The sequence below is a fragment of the Pollicipes pollicipes genome, unplaced genomic scaffold (genome assembly GCF_011947565.3).
Source record: "Pollicipes pollicipes isolate AB1234 unplaced genomic scaffold, Ppol_2.1 Scaffold_7262;HRSCAF=8765_pilon_pilon_pilon, whole genome shotgun sequence".
Lineage (NCBI taxonomy): Eukaryota > Metazoa > Arthropoda > Thecostraca > Pollicipedomorpha > Pollicipedidae > Pollicipes > Pollicipes pollicipes.
In genome coordinates, this window is record NW_023597055.1 from 15,730,305 (window position 1) to 15,746,743 (window position 16,439).

Consider the following 16,439-nt stretch of genomic DNA (forward strand, 5'->3'; position numbering starts at 1 on the left):
TGTCGATTCGCCCACCGTCATTTTTATGGGTGTCTCCGATGTGATCGTATGATCAGATAGTGTAAACAAAATGAGGCGTGGCCGTGGATCCTGCACTGTCCCGGGAATTGCTTGCGATGTTTTTAATTGTTGGTGCCCTCCTAAATGCCAAACGCTTGTTCTGCCTCGCATTATTGACACGCTTGTGCTTTCCATGTCGGTTACTGCGCACGGGTCTATGGGAGCGCGAAGAGCTCAACTGTTTTTTAAAGATTTGATCCAAACCTTTTGAATGCATGCATTTCTGTGATTAGAGCTCACGCTAAGCAGTGCTTGTTGTGGAAGACCTGACCTTTAGTATTCGATCGTGCCATTCCAGGCGACGGTAGAATTTAGTGACGAAAGTTTAATGTGCCGCAACGCTCGGCACAGTCCGTCCTGCCCTTGGACGTCAACTAATCTCTAACGGGACCGCTGCTACCGGGCGCAGGCCGTGTCTGCGAAGGACAAATAGCGAGCGCCTTAAACGAATCGAACAAGCCCCGCCACGGGTGGGGGGATCGGAGGGCAGGCACTCTAACCAACTGAGCCCCTGGGACGACTGTTGTGACCTTGCAGGAGGTCTTTAATTTCGCAGGAAATGTCGGATCTGCGGGCGACGAAAATTTGACCATGTGTCGGATCTCCGGGCGACGTAAATTCGACCATATGTCGGATCTCCGGGTGACGTAAATTCCACCATGTGTCGAATCTCCGGGCGACGTGATTCGATCATGTGTTTATCGATGTCATTTTACGACGGTTTAACTGGGTTAGTTCTCAAAAGTTCGTCGACTTCTATGATATATGCATTTGCACGAAGCCGCATTTGCGCTTGCAAAGTTGGAGAGCGCCCCTGTCACAGAAGGCGCAGTTGCAGCCAAGCGGTGGCCATTGTGCTGTTTACACGAAATATGTGGCTTCATGACGAGCAGGTAATCCTGAGCCGTCGTTTACGGCCGGTGCCACACGCGCATCCTGACCGCACCCCTCGCTACTCGCCACTGCATATCGCCATACGTTAGCGTGGCCTGTGCTCAACTCTCCGTTACCAACGTAAAACAGCTTGGCTTGCAGGCATGATTGGGGCAAATATATTGTATAGTATATTAGATGCTGCACGGCGTCATGGCCATCACTAACGAAAGCATGGCATAACTGCTATTTGACGAACTGGTTGCACTGTTTTCAGCTGCATGATGCGGGGGTCGAGCACCTGGACGCCCTGGACGCTTCAAGCAAGATGATCAATTTCAAGGGCATGTGGTGTATATCAGCGACTTATTCAGGCAAGTTCTACTCTGATTAGTGTGGTAGGTATGCATCACTTTGAACTGAACAACGCTCTTGAAAGGCAGATGCGGCTACGTATGAACGTCATTTTATATTGGATGAATGTGTGTTTATTCCGTGTTCTTACTTCATGTGCTTCCACTGCACTGTATTCACTAAGAAACCAGCACCAAAACTATCAAGATAAAGAAAACAGCACCATCAAAGTCAAACTACAAAACTGCCCGAAATGCGCATATGTTGCGGCTTTAGAAAAGTTGCTCAAGCCCAAGAAATGCACATAACTGAAAACATCCTTCTTGAGCAGTAGGAGCTGCGACTCTTGGCGCCGCCAGTCTGCTCATAAGAAGCAAATTTATGCAGTAATGAGAATGTATTATTTCTGCTACTCACCGCTGGTATCCGTACACCGACCTCCTCTGCTGTTATGTCAAAGTTAAGACTACAGACATACTGCAGCGCTAAGAACGAACAGCTGACACGAAAGGATCAGGAGTGGGTGTGCTAACGTGTGGATCAGGAGTAAAATAGAGATATTTCTATTTTTACCCATATACCGTCATACTTTTTCGTTGCAGCCGATGACAAGCGGCAGCGCATTGTCTTGACGTTCACCTCACTGATGGAATTGTACGCATACTAAATATGAAACTTGCTGCTGAACAAACCTCTCCCACTGCGAACCCCAACCCGGCCTAAATAGCCCTAAAAAGTTTAATACCTGAGAAACTCGTCCCAGCGCTACTCATGAACACGAACTGCAGAGTTTAGAGATGTCATCGATCTCGATCTAAGCCTAAGACTGCATATGCTTGCACCATCAGGACACCATTGGGAGTCATGGAATTGACGTGCAGGACGACACTTACGATGCTGTGACGGTGGCCGGCGGGTTCGTTCAGGGCCACCTGCCAGTCACCGCCTTCGACGAGATGATTCGGATCTGCAAGCCAGGTACGATGCGCCCCGCCGGCGTGGCCCACGCGCCTTCAGACCATATCCCACGAACAAAATAAACACTGGAGGCCGTGGCTGCATGTCTGCTGGCTTCTGTACTGGCCTAAATATTTGCGAGCGCTTTCTTGTCCCAAACCGTGGAACAGGCGTGGATCTCGGGTTATGGTGGGTCACGCCAAGCTCAAGATGGCGCAATGCCAGTCACACTAGCAAATGAAATGATCATCTTGTGGTGCATTTGGTTTTGTAGCCAGATAATCTGACCACCAAAACTAATTCACATGTTTCGCCATGCATGCTCGGTTGGTCCTAAACTGTCAACACAATAGCACGTGAACGATTACTGCACTGTCAGAACTTTTGTCAGCCTAATACCTTTAATATAATAATACCTAATATATAATAATACCTAATACCTAATAATAATACCTAATACCCAATAATAATACCTAATACCTAATACCTTCAGCCAGCGATACCTTTACCATGTCGGCGGTCCTTTACGATGGCGGCAATGTAACCATGCAACATACGCCCATTTTGTATGTGCGTTCTGGTGATCTTTCCGACTCGGTCGTTTTACTGCAGGTGGCTACATTGTGAACTCGATGTGTTTCGAGTTCCCGGTGACAGTGGAGGAGTACCATGAGTTGGAGCCGCACATGGACCGGCTGGAGCGTGCCGGCCTCTGGAGACAGGTGGGCCGCTACGTGACCGATGGGTATTTCCAACACGTCAAGCGGGGCATCACGCATGTCTACCAAAAGCTGTGACAAGCGCACCGACCGGTCCGCTGTGGCAATGGCGGATCGCAGAGGAGCGTGTGGTAGTGAGATGACAGTAAACAAGAGTGTCGTGCGGTTGGGCGAATAAATGCTCCACACAAAGGTCAACGAGTAAGGCGCGGATGGCGAAGAACGGTAATGCATGAGCGATTATCGCAGCGCACGTGGCCCTCCTAAGGCGGTCCACCGCGTAAGCGACCATCGCTGTGGCCGCTCCTGGGTCGCTCCTGAGCACCCTACAGCCGAACCTTAGTGGATCCGTAGCCTGCTGCAGCCGTCCTGAGTCGCTGCTGAGCGCTTAACGACCGCTTTCCAGGACGCGAAAGGTCACAGCTTCGCCAACAGAATCATTATGCCTTCAGCTCTATATCTGATTCGTGCACGGCAGCGTTGGGTGCATAATTACCGTGGTGGGGGTGGGCGGGGGGGGGGGGGGGGGGTCGGGTCGGGTGCCAGCCCCTGTAATAGCTGTACTGCGCGCCATAGCGGCATTGTGGAGCGCCGCGGCGCCTTCCGCTATCCTCCCTAGCCCGTCATCCAGCCAATGATGTCGGTGGCGGCGTCGCGAGCTCGTCTCGAGCATCGAGCATATGCACATCGAGCTTGAGCTCGATGTGCATACGCTCGTCAACTACGTTCCTCCGGCAGAGGATAGATCGCATGTCAGAAACACATGCACCACGTACCACAAAGGGTCGTTGAGGACTATGCACAAATGGAATACGAATCGAAGCTAAATTAAAAGAAAACTGTCCTGATGTTGTATCGTCCACAGGTTCTTCTGATCTAATCTTCCCTGGAAAGCTCTTGTACGGTAATGATAACGTTGCCGTTGGTTTTTTCCTCACAGCATCGTCGACATCAATCAGCATGACAGCTAAAGGCCACACATGTATGAACTATACATACCCAAGACAGCGTTGCGCAAATGCAATCGGCGACAATGGCGCAACTAGAAAGAGGAAAAAAGCCACACAACCGAAATGTTACGCAGCAAGGGGTACCCAACAGAATTTATAGACCGGATGACCAACTAGCATGCTCAACAAGCAGGTAAGCCAAATAAAATAGGAAACGTATCATTGCCACACAACAAGGACTTGTCGAAGAAGATCAGAAGAATCTGTGGATGACACAACATCAGAACAGTCTTCAGAGGCAGTTAACGCTCAGAACACTTTCCGAAGTCGGGCTACCAAAACCTAAGGAACACACGAAGAACTGCATACATGAATGACTATGTTACATGTTGTCAGTGGTCGCTGATCCATTGTGGTATAAAACTGCATTTATGAAACAACAGTATTCTCGTATAATTTTGGAAGGCATCGGGCGGTGCTTCGATAAAGCGCAAACCAGCGTAGGCACAACGTGATACGCGAAGACGTGGGTGGAGTGAACAAATGATCCTAGTCGCGCGGGCGCATACAGTGCATAACTTGCTCCTTAAATGTAGTTACACTTTCGAATGATGTCATGCAACAGCGACACTGTCGGCAGGTGGTCTGTGTGATGGGGATGAGATGGAGTGATGGAGGGACGGCCGTGGCCGTGCGGCCATAGGCCATCGCTTGCACAAAATTTATAGGCGAAATGCTTGACTGAGGAATTAGTTTTTTGTGCGCTTGAAACCTACTGGACGTTTCACCTCGCTACCTTATAAAACTAAGGCTTTTGGTTTGGCACCCGACTGGACTTTGTATGTGTGATAGCTTGACACTCAAAGCGATCTGAAGCCCTGGACTTGGGGTGCAGTTTGACAACAGAGATTTTCTGGAATAATGTCTGAAAGGCGTGGCGTAGCCGCTACAAATTTTGCTAAGCTGTATACTTATTATGCTGTTAGCCTCCCGGTCGTGTTCCGGACCAGCATCCAGGCCAGGCGGCCATGCCCCAATAGCCGGACCTCCGGGTCGTGTTCCAGACCGTGTCACCGGTGTACCGAACTGTCTCACCCGTACACCGGACTGTGTCACCGGTGAACCGAACTGCATCATCGATGAACCGGACTGTGTCACCCGTGAACCGAACTGCCTCACCCGTACACCGGACTGTGTCGCCGGTGAACCGAACCGTGTCATCGGTAAACTGGACTGTGTTACCGGAGAACCGAACCGTGTCACCTGTGAACCGGACTGTGCCACCGGCGAACCGAACCGTCTCACCCATGCACCAGACTGGGTCACCGGTGAGCCGAACCGCATCATCGGTGAACCAGACTGTGCCATCCGTGAATCGAACCGTCTCACCCGTACACCAGACTGCGTCACCGGTGAACCGAACCGCATCATCGGTGAACCGGACTGTGTCACCGGTGAACCGAACCGTGTCAACGGTGAACCGGACTGTGTCACCGGTGAACTGAACCGTCTCACCCGTACATCGAACTATGTCACCGGTGAACCGTGAGCCGTGTCACCCGTGAGCCGTTGGTCGTGACCGTGAACCGTGACCAGACCATGTCACCCATGAACTGTGGCCTTGACCGTGTGCCGGACCGTGTGCTTTCTCAGGGAAATCTTGTGTACGCCCTGAGCTCGTCCATCATCTTTCTCCTCACCATACCTAATGCATGCTTCAAGTCTGGCTCGACATGCGCTGCCTGGCTGCAAACAATGGTTGCGATATACGATTGATGGTTGCATGCGATGTTTGCGATAAACCTGTAATGGTGGCACGCGATACCAACACGGCGTCTAAATTGATCTAAGTTCTGAATTTACAATAATCTCTTTAGTCTTTTATGTGAAATGCATACCTTTGTTGGCATGCTGGGCTTCGTATACACTGTAAGGCCACTAAGACAAGCTTCAAGGCTCTTGTCTGTCGTGAGAACACATGTTTCCAGCGTTGGCCAGTGTAGCAGCTTCCTGGCTCGTCCTGGGCTGAGGAGGCTGTGAGACAGAACCCATTAAGCATTCGTTTCCAGGGATAAGTGATGACAATAACCCATTTTCATGGGAAGCACTCAAGTTGGTATGCGAAAATAAACTGTGATGATGGTCTTATGTAATGGTGCCGTATTAACCTAACAAGGTAAGAAAGGACCCGTGGAATTTCCTTGTCCCATGCTACGGCAATGACCAGGGGCCCAGATTTGGCGAAGTTTAGAGTAAAGAGCAGGGATTCCCCTGCCCCCTCTAAAAACGTATATGTGTAAGAACTTACGTTCCTTTTCTGGCCAGGGCAGGTCCTGTTGGTTGATCTCGTTGAGACTGGGCATTAGAGACACATGTTGTCCCGGAGAGTCAGTCCATAACCCGACTGACCCTGGCCAAACTTTCAATGACCCGGTATCCGTCCGAACATTTATAATTGAGGCCGTGAAGCAAAACAACGGAGCAGTCCAGCAGAGGCATTGGCATATGGAGTTCCGAATACATACCTGCCGAGCTCATACTTGTGCCCTGCCTACGCATGCAAACAATGAAGCAGAGCCATGACCAGCCACTCCTAAAGCTGGTATAGAGACGGTGGCAAAAACTCCATGACTAGGGGAGGGAGCCAACGGGTACAGTTAAAGTGCGCTAGGGTACGCCGTAGTACGCAGTACGCATCAGCTATACCAACTACCTGATTTTTACTTGCTTTCCGAGCTTTGTTGTTGTCCACGGCGTGTCAAAACTTCATATTTCTGTGTGCTACTGGATGCTTAAGCACAGAGTTGTGGAGCGTGCTTGCCGAAAGTTCAGACGTTTATTAAGGATCGCATTTACTCACAGGCCAATGCAATGCAAATGAGTAGCAGGCTTCTGTGTTCCACAAAGTGTGAACACCCCGGGGAGACTGAAGTATCCGTGGACAAAAATATACGATTTAATGAAAACGACATGAATCAGCAGGTACTGTGTCTTATTTCCGCTTACCCAGATATGACTAAATGTACTTAGCCAGAAGCATGCATTTCATAGCCTCACAAAAATGTAATGAAGGATGACAATGAGGCGTGGTTTAAATACGTGGTCTGCAATGATGCTCATTTTGACGGGCGGAGATATGGAACGGGAAACATTTGCTGGGTCGCCTCACTGCATGGTACAAATGGTTGAAGTCAAACGTGTGCTGATTACATGAAATATTTTATTTAGCACGCTGGGTATTTTTCAAGGCGGCTCAGCTAATGCGAACAATGTCGTCCAATGCATAATCATCCTTGCGTTGTGAAACAAAGAGAGTGAAGTTGTTATCAAACATAGCATGCATCACTCATCACGTCTCATCACATCGCGAATACCTTCTACCTGCAATGTTTACCACGGCGCTGGAATCACATGCTTGACATCTAAGCTGCCGTTGATAGACAACCGAATGTTCTGAGTGATCGGTCTATCGGTGGGATGGCGTGCTGTCAATAGCTATGATACTGGCATCGATTGTCGGTTGTAATCGGCGAGGGAAACAAGGAAAAGCGCATGGATTGTTATGTAGGTGGTGCAGGAAACAGAACGAGATAATCGTTGAATTGTTCATGGCAAATATTTTTGATGCGGCAGAACCAGGGGCGTAGTCAGACCATTGGCGACGGAGGGGGAGGACGGGGGGGGGGGGGGAGGTTGCCGGGTTGACAAGGGTCCTCCTAATGGTAACAGGCCACAAATAAATAAATAAATCACCGGATGTGGCCCGCTTGATTTTGATAGAGGGGCACACTTTTCCTCGTTTCATCTCCGTTTTTACCTTCGTTAGCTAGAAGAGAGGCCAGAATGTTCTGGAACAAGTAATTTAAACCGCTAGATTCAGAGGCTTCGCCAGAATCTTTTACGTTGGACAATGATATTGACGGTCCAATGAACGCAGATTTTAAATACAAATGAGGTCAGACAATTTCTTTGAATGGCCAACTCACCTACACGTGGAAATGCTCAACCTTCACTCAGAATCGATTAGTGAGGAAAATTATGGGAGTGTTTCTGAACATGCGCGCTCACAAGCCTTGAAACAAAAACCCAACGTTCGGCATTGCAGTCTCCGTAGGCCGGGCGGCGTCGGCCGCGTTCACTTTCAGCAAGATACTATGTGCTTTTGATCGGAACCACCCAGTGCCCTGAAAATACTTGATATTTGAGCTCTTCGAACTATTCGGATTCTTTTCTGTGCAGTTTCCAGCAACGTCGCGAACCGTTTGGTTGTTTTATAGACTCTGTGACTACGGCCGCACAGCCCGCAGAATGGAGACCTCCATGGACGGTGAGGCTCGAGGCTTGATGGACGGTGAGGCCCCTTGCCAAATGACGGGTAAATTTGTGGAGTTAATGCGGCGCGTGCACGTTTCACGAAATACAGGTGAGCGCTGGCACTAGCCCTAGAACATGTACCAACTTTCCTAAATTTGAAATTTGTTCACACCGGACGATTCAGAATGACAGAATCGGCAGAGTATGGCAACAAGAGACCGGGATGATCAAAGCCACCTTTCCGGAAAGACACATGCAGTTTCATACCTAGCAATACATTAGAATAGACAATGGGGCACCATATAATAAGTAAAACGACCAACAAGACAGTATCAAGAGGACCAGACTTTCAACAGTGAGCATTTCTGCTTTACGCAATTTGCAGCATGATATCCTATATACTTTTGCGACGGACAATGGCGTTCAGAGCTGTCAAGACACAGTGACCAGCCAGGATGCCAAATCAATACCGCGTGATACGCAAAACTAGAGTTAGCGTAGGGTAAATGCTCCATGAAATGTGATGCTTGCAAGTTGCGAAGAACTGTCAGACGGTGTCAGAAGTGCCCACGCAACTTCAATAATCCAACGCTTGTGGTACCTTAGATTCCGTGCGAAATAGTACGCAGAACCTTTGCTAGTTGCATGCTAATACGACTCACTTGGTCTGTAACATGACTTTGCGCATAAAAACATGTGATTCGATCCCTCCCCTAGATACCTACGACAACGTGGTTGAAATTGCTGACAATGGGCACTACAGCCTTCGTGTAGCGACGTTCCCTAGCTGAACACAACTACATTAGAGTTGTATCTGGCGATCACCGGCAGCTGTTGCTTCCTGTGTAGTGAGCGCAAGCAGATCAGCATATTGCGCGGCTTGCGAACTGACGGCAGAAGGAATTGGGCCTTTGCTCGACAAATCTACTGTAAATAGGTGCATTGCAGCGGGCGCGAATATGTCGTTATACCTACAATATCTTTTCACTGTAACAACTTGAATAGCTGAGCTGCTACACGATATCAAAGGCCGACATTGCAAAAATTTGAGTCCTGACCATGGTATAACCATTAAGGTGCGTTATCAGTAACACAATCAAGTAAGACAGAGAAATTTTGGGCGCTGGAGCTCAAAAGTACACGGCATAGCAAAAGTTTTTCGCAAAAACATTTCGTGACGCGCGAGCCGATCAAAATATCGCTGTAAATCGACGCCCGGCCTTGCAGCCACCGACGCTGGGCGGCGCCGTCGCCGTTGGTAACACTAAGCCGTGGGCCGCAAGGGATGCAAGATAGCTTTGAATATGGAAACGATGCTTCCGAGCGCGTCTTAAGCTGTCGCACGAAAATGTCCCGATCTGAGGTCTAATATGCCGATCAGACATTGCTTGATTGATTGTCATATGGCAGAAACTTCATGTGTTCTTGGGTGTGAACTCGTATGAGCACATTGGTTGGTACTGCTTCAGGCTTTCACTTTTCTACAACTCACGTGCTGCAAACAACACCATGCATAGCATAGGACTTAAAATGTATTGCCTAGTGTACAACGTAGTACATATAACAAGATTTGTAGCCTGCTCCACGGGCGTAGAGGAGGGGGAGGGGTAGGGTGACCCCATGCACACCTTGCTCCTGGCCGGGCCTGCGTATTCGATGGACGGACCCAAACGCCGAGTGGGAGCTCCGAGCGCTGGTCAAGCGGCCCGCTCTTCGACTTAGTTTCTTTCGAATGACTGTCCTGCATCCGGACAGCGGGCGGACGGAATGGTGCGGCGGCGGTGACGGCGGCGACATGTATCATCAGGTGAGATACATGCTCTGCCGTAATGGCGACTGGCGAGGCGGGTACCGGGGTGTCTTGAGGCGGCCGCGTGTTGTAGCTGGTGATAACGTTCGGTCGGCGTGCCCGGGGTGTCTTGAGGCGGCCGCGTGTTGTAGCTGGTGATAACGTTCGGTCGGCGTGTCCGGGGTGCCTTGAGGCGGCCGTGCGTTGTAGCTGGTGATAATGTCCGGTCGGCGTGCCCGGCGTGTCTTGAGGCGGCCGTGTGTTGTAGCTGGTGATAACGTTCGGTCGGCGTGCCCGCGGTGTCTTGAGGCGGCCGTGTATTGTAGCTGGTGATAACGTTCGGTCGGCATGCCCGGGGTGTCTTGAGGCGACCGTGTGTTGTAGCTGGTGATAACGTTCGGTCGGCGTGCCCGGGGTGTCTTGAGGCGGCCGTGTGTTGTAGCTGGTGATAACGTTCGGTCATCAGCGCTGTTCCACATAGGTACACGTTTCAATGAGAAGTCAGCAGAAACCTCTTGAGGTGGGTTTTTGCCAGATTTGTTATTTTTAAAGGCGTGTTGAATTTACTGCGTACAGCAGAATGACGTTGCATGCTTTCAAACTTATCTTTACATGCCCATCCGATGTTTGCGACTGTCAACCCGTAGTCGTGCGCATATTGATGCCTGTCAAACATTGGGTAAAGGAAGACAAGTATACCAGGCTCTGTACGCGTGTGCACCCGACTGTGTGCACCCTGTCTGACGCTTACCTCTGGTAGTTGATGAGAATAACGCCACGCGCATGGATTTTTACCCCATGTGCATGCCATAGACCCCGTGGCTCAGTTGGTTAGAGCGCCTGCCTTCCAATCCACCCACCCGTGGCGGGGTGATTTCGAGTCAGTGAGCTAGAATCGCTTTTGGACTAGGGTGGGAGTGAAAAATTCCATCGCAAAAAGACCGTGCGGGAGTGAAAAATTAAATTCACAAAAGGATGGAACATATGAACTAGTGGCTGATGTTTCAGCAAACAAAGACACCTATTTCAAGTTTGCATGGACGTCATATCATAGAACTGACAAAACCTTTTTGTTTTTCAAGATCTTAGGCCATTAAAATGAAACAGAACATATCAACACGCACGCGGGTGGCCGGCTAGATACCCTTCGCTCGTGTGAGTGGTCAATTTGAGTCCCAACTGAGATCTCGGGAACTAAGAGAGCTAGAAACACCAAATTTACAGGGTGTCTTGGCCTGTACATGACCTCACTTAGGTAAGAGGTTTAGCTTCATAGGTCATGACCTTCAGGTCAAATAAGGTCAAACTAGGTCAAATTCTACGTTGGTCTCTTAAGTGCCCCCAGAACCTACGCAACTGTTTCTGAGCAAAAGGCCACAAGCCCATTTGACGTCAGTGTCCTTGTTTGACCTTTTGAAGGTCATGGTGACCAAAATCATACAAGACTGCTCTGAGTTTTGCATTTGAATAAGTGACAAAGATTATGCTAGGTCGTGTGTTCCTAGAACAAAATGTCGGCACGGGTCATCTTTGGCCAATGACCTGTTCTGACATCTAAGAAGTCAATGGAAGATGTATAATGCGGTTCCTGCTGTCAATAAATTCGAAATGAGCACCACAAACTATTCCATACAGCAAGCCCTAGAGTAATAAATCAGGTTGGCTTTGACCTTGGTCTGACCTTCATTCCCGACTTAAGGTCAACGTTATTTGCTCATTCAATATATGTGGTGCCTAAGAAAGCATCTTAGAAATGTATGGATTTGTCAAACACTCCGTGATTGCATCAGATTGAACGATTCCCTAGAAATCGCTTTCTCTTAAACCATAGCCTGACTGTGAGCTGCCATAGGTCAGCGACCTCACAAGGTACATAATGTTTCTTTACGTCAAACGATCCGCCATTCAATTGCCTACAGCTATGCAAAGTTTGGCGCGGCTACGCCGCGCCGCTCGGAAACCATTCTAGAAAAAAACCTTTGTGAGAGGGTCAATTTGACCTCCCAACCAAGCGCGTGTTGAAGCATAGTAATTTCATGACAGTGTAATGAGCTGAAAAAAAGGATGAGCGACAACAATTTGATGCTGCACCTGGCACTTCCCTTCCACAGCACTTCTAACACAAAACAAAGCGAAGGAATTCAATAACATGATGACAACAGATAATTCAACAAGTATAAAACACTCAAACAAAACAAAACCTTGGACTCCTACACATCAGCCCATTACCAAGTCAAACACAATAGACATACGTCGGGCTTCTGTTAAGATGTTTGGGGGAAAACAAACATTTGGTTACTATTTCTTACAAAATACCAATGCTTATTTCCATGAAATTTGCCTAGGTATTCCTAATCTAAAGAGGCCTCACTTTATCTCATCCTGTCTAACCTGTTTGTATCACTTTGCATCATTGTGAGTTACTGATTCTTGCACAATTCCTATTGCCACTTGCCATGCATTTAACCAACTTAACCCAACTTAGAGCAGCCCATATGTTGAAAATCATCTCAACTCACCTATTTATTGACAGCAGCACTTGTGATAAAAGCATGATAATACTCATTTTTGGCTGGTTTCCAATTGCATTTTTGTTCAGGTCATTTGTGTATGCTTGTTGACATCAGACAAAGTTGACAGCACACAAAGCAAAACATTTCAAATTACTTTGAACAACGTGTTCCGATTGTCATGGTCAACCTATGCCAAGGGCATTAATGGGTATGCTTCACAAAACAATCTCTCTTCTCCAAAAGTAACATAACTTTAGATGACCATGCCAGTTTTGCTGCTTGCCTTTTCAGCTGCAGCAAAGGCATCTATTTAGGCTTGTTTATTCATATTTAATGACAACGTCTGAGATGTTGGCTTCACATTTTAATTGTAATGGTCTGACATTTGCTACATACTGATATTTACCTCATATTATAATTACTATGCAACTATATCCCGGTGTTAGAAACATAGTGCATATATACAGTACAATCACTTACCAGTCGACAAACCATGACAGCTATTGAAAGCATCTGGTTAAAGCAGCCATGAGGGACCACTTCAAGAAATTTGGGGCAAATAATCAAGAATATGAAACAAAATAAGCCTATATAAACAAAATATGCCTTGTGGCATCATAATTTGGCTTATGACAAAACTCGATGGATTAAAACAGAAAATGGCTACCTCTGGTTACCAATCATGTGTTGAAAGCAGGTAAGGTAAGCAATTGCTTGGTCCACAGAAGACTTTCTGGCTTCTTCCCTCTCCCCCAAAACAAAAGTCAGTACCTTTTGCATGGTCTGCTGGCAGACAGAGTCATCCGACTCAGCCCCCAAATATGAACATCAATCATGCCCACCAACCTTCGAGATTAAAATCCGAACCAAGTAAGAGGTGTGCACGATAAACATCTCCACAGGGCAGAATTTTGCCATCAAACACGTCTGTACTAGCTGCGTCAGGTCTGTCCCAAGGCTCTATGTGGCAGCATATTCTAATGCTGCCATACAAAGGCAGCATTCGGCAAGGCCATTCTAAGCCCTACCAGGTAGCCTGGTAAGTCAGACGCTGGAAAAGCTTGGATTTATCCTTATTGAGCACCGCCATGAACCAAGACAACAGTTAACCAAAGGTTTAAGAGGGCAAAAATGGCGTTGAAAATAAGTTCCGTGCTTCAAATTGTCTCCTTCATTACCTGTGAATTGCTCACGCTTGGGTGTATATCAAACATGTTTGGGCAAGTGTAGTTAAATAAAGATAAAGACTGATACTTTCTCGGCAAAGTTTTGTAATCGGCTGATATGACAAAATATGTTAACATGAGTGCTCAAATGGTGATGTTCATTTTGTAAATTTAAGTTAGAAGACATTTCTTGAATTTTTCCCTCCTGCATTTCGGGAGTGATGCAAGTTAATGGCCAACTTTCTTCGGGTAAAATAAATACGTGGAGTAAAATTATCTACCCGGCCTTGCTGGTGTTTGCACCAGGCTCTGTTTTCGTAGTGTGGTGGTGGGACAAAAAGTTGGGAGTGCGTGAAAACCTTGCATTTGGCACACAGCTGCCGATTGTGATGCATTTTGCAAACTAACTAAACTTGATGCGTGCAAACGGCTGGAGTCGCTGGGGCTCTTAGGCTTCGAGGTACCTGGCGCCCTTGCTCTGTGCACACATATACATGATTCAGATGTAGGTGAGGCACGACATAGCCATAGGTGTCCAAGTTCCGTGCAGCCTTGTCTATGCCTGGTGGTTTCAAGTGAGCTGGGTTTTGGATGACATCTGAAAACCTCAGAAAGGGAAATATGGGTTTGGCATGTGCGATTAGACAATGTCGGAGAGGATTGAAAAAAAAAATCATATGAAATATCGGAAAAAGGAGTGAAAAGTTCCTCCTCGTAGGGTGCTGCTTTATACCCAAAGTCGGCAATTCTAGGACACTGGTTCGAGTCGCTTTAGGGCGCGCGCTATTTGCCCTTGACAAGTATGGCCTGCGGCCGGTGGCAGCGGTCGCGCTAGAGGTCGGTTGACGTCAGAGGGCAGGACGGTCCGTGCCGAGCATTGCGGCAAGTTAAGCTTTCGCCACTAAATTTTGCCTTTGCCTGGAATTGCGCGATCAGATGGTGGGGTCGGGATTCACGCAACAAGCACTGCTTAGCGTGAGCACCGATCCCAGAAACCCATCCATTCAGATGGTTCGGATCAAATTTATAAAAAAGCATCACGCCTCATCACTACGCCTCTTACCACTGCCGCAATGGTTCAATACTGCACAGTTTCATCACACACAGTGTGATCCATAATTCACATCTTGTCGAACACTCACTACTGCGGCATTTCTGGTAGTGTCAAGTATCGCTGAATGCGTTACCTTTCCATATAATCCCCACGATTGCCCTCGACCTACGATCCTGCATCTCACGCACTGGAGTTATTCACGTAGATCGGCACCCTCCTTCAGATGGGAATCCCAATATTCATGGTCGCTCGCGCAACAATGTAGGTATCTTTTTTATGGCTCGACCACCGCTCAAGGTGATTTACCACGCATGCCATTAATGGCAGCGTTTCATTTCAACTACTGTGTTATTGGTAGACGAACACAAGCCCCGCCCACTCGAATGCTAGGCCGTTTCATACCAGCTACTGACTACTGGAATGCCTTACATTAGCTGCGCATCTGTGACCATCAAATTTGGGAAGAGAAATAAGTTTGTGAGTGGGCGGCAGCGTGACCGCGGTCAAAAAACTCCTGTAGATGAAGATATAAGCAACGGGAAAGTTTTTGTGTGCTTGTCATTCATACTTAAAAGACGTACACGGGAATGGAAGCATTCATCTTTGATGAATTACAGAGAGAAATTGCCCCAGTGGCTCCATTAGGCGACGACCCACTTGAAATCATCCATTACCGCGATCTACATGGGTTAGTTGCATCAGATATGATAAATTATCATGCCAGGGGTGCAGTTTCGGAAAATATTTTCCCATTTTCCATCAAACTTGAGGGGAGATGAAGTCCAAGTTGGGGGTGGGTGGGCTGAAGAACCCCCCCCCCCCCCCCCAGCTGAATAGGAGCTGCGCTCTTGGATTAGGATTTGATGAACTCCAAGCCATGCGTTTTTCCTCTCTGGACAAGTTTGTGTGATAACATTGGGTGGTGAGAATGTCCATTGGCTTTTGCCTAAAATACTAAACATGGTGTTTCTGTTAGTGATACTTTCCTGATGCTTTCCTGGCATGTGTCTGCAGACCTTACCTGCTCCTACCGGTGTTAATTTTCCCGTCTAACAACACTCCACATGTTGCAGGGAAGTTACGGACCGAAGGAGCTTGGAAAAAGTGAAGACTTTTATGAAAAAAACAGTGCCACTACTAACGGACGAGCAGTACGTGGAACAGTTCAGACTGAAGAGGGGCACGGTCAGGAGGATTGTTGGACTCTTGGGTGAAAGGGATGAGAATCCCTCTGGACAGGGGCGGGAACCTTATCCGAGAGAGAAACAAGTACTCCTCACTCTCTGGTACCTGGGAAGCATCATCAGATTCAGAAAAGTGGCAATGCTCTTTGGTTTGACAACATACACTGCTTGGAGGTTTGTGGATGAAGTTATTGAAGACCTGGTTGCAATGTGGGATTTGTTCCACATACCTCCTTTGGAAGGCATGGCACGAGTGATAGATGGGTTCAGGTCGCCGAAGCGGGCCCCCAATGTGTGTGGTGCTCTGGATGGGTGTCATGTAGGAATACTACAGCCTCATAATCATCCTGAGGCATACATCAACAGAAGGGGCTTCTTCTCAGTTGATCTGATGGCCCTCTATAATTCATCCCACAAGTTCATGGACATCTGTGTGGGGTGGCCAGGGTCAGTTCATGGTTCGCCTGTGTTTAGCAAGAGTACCCTGGGTAAGAGGCTGGCAGACC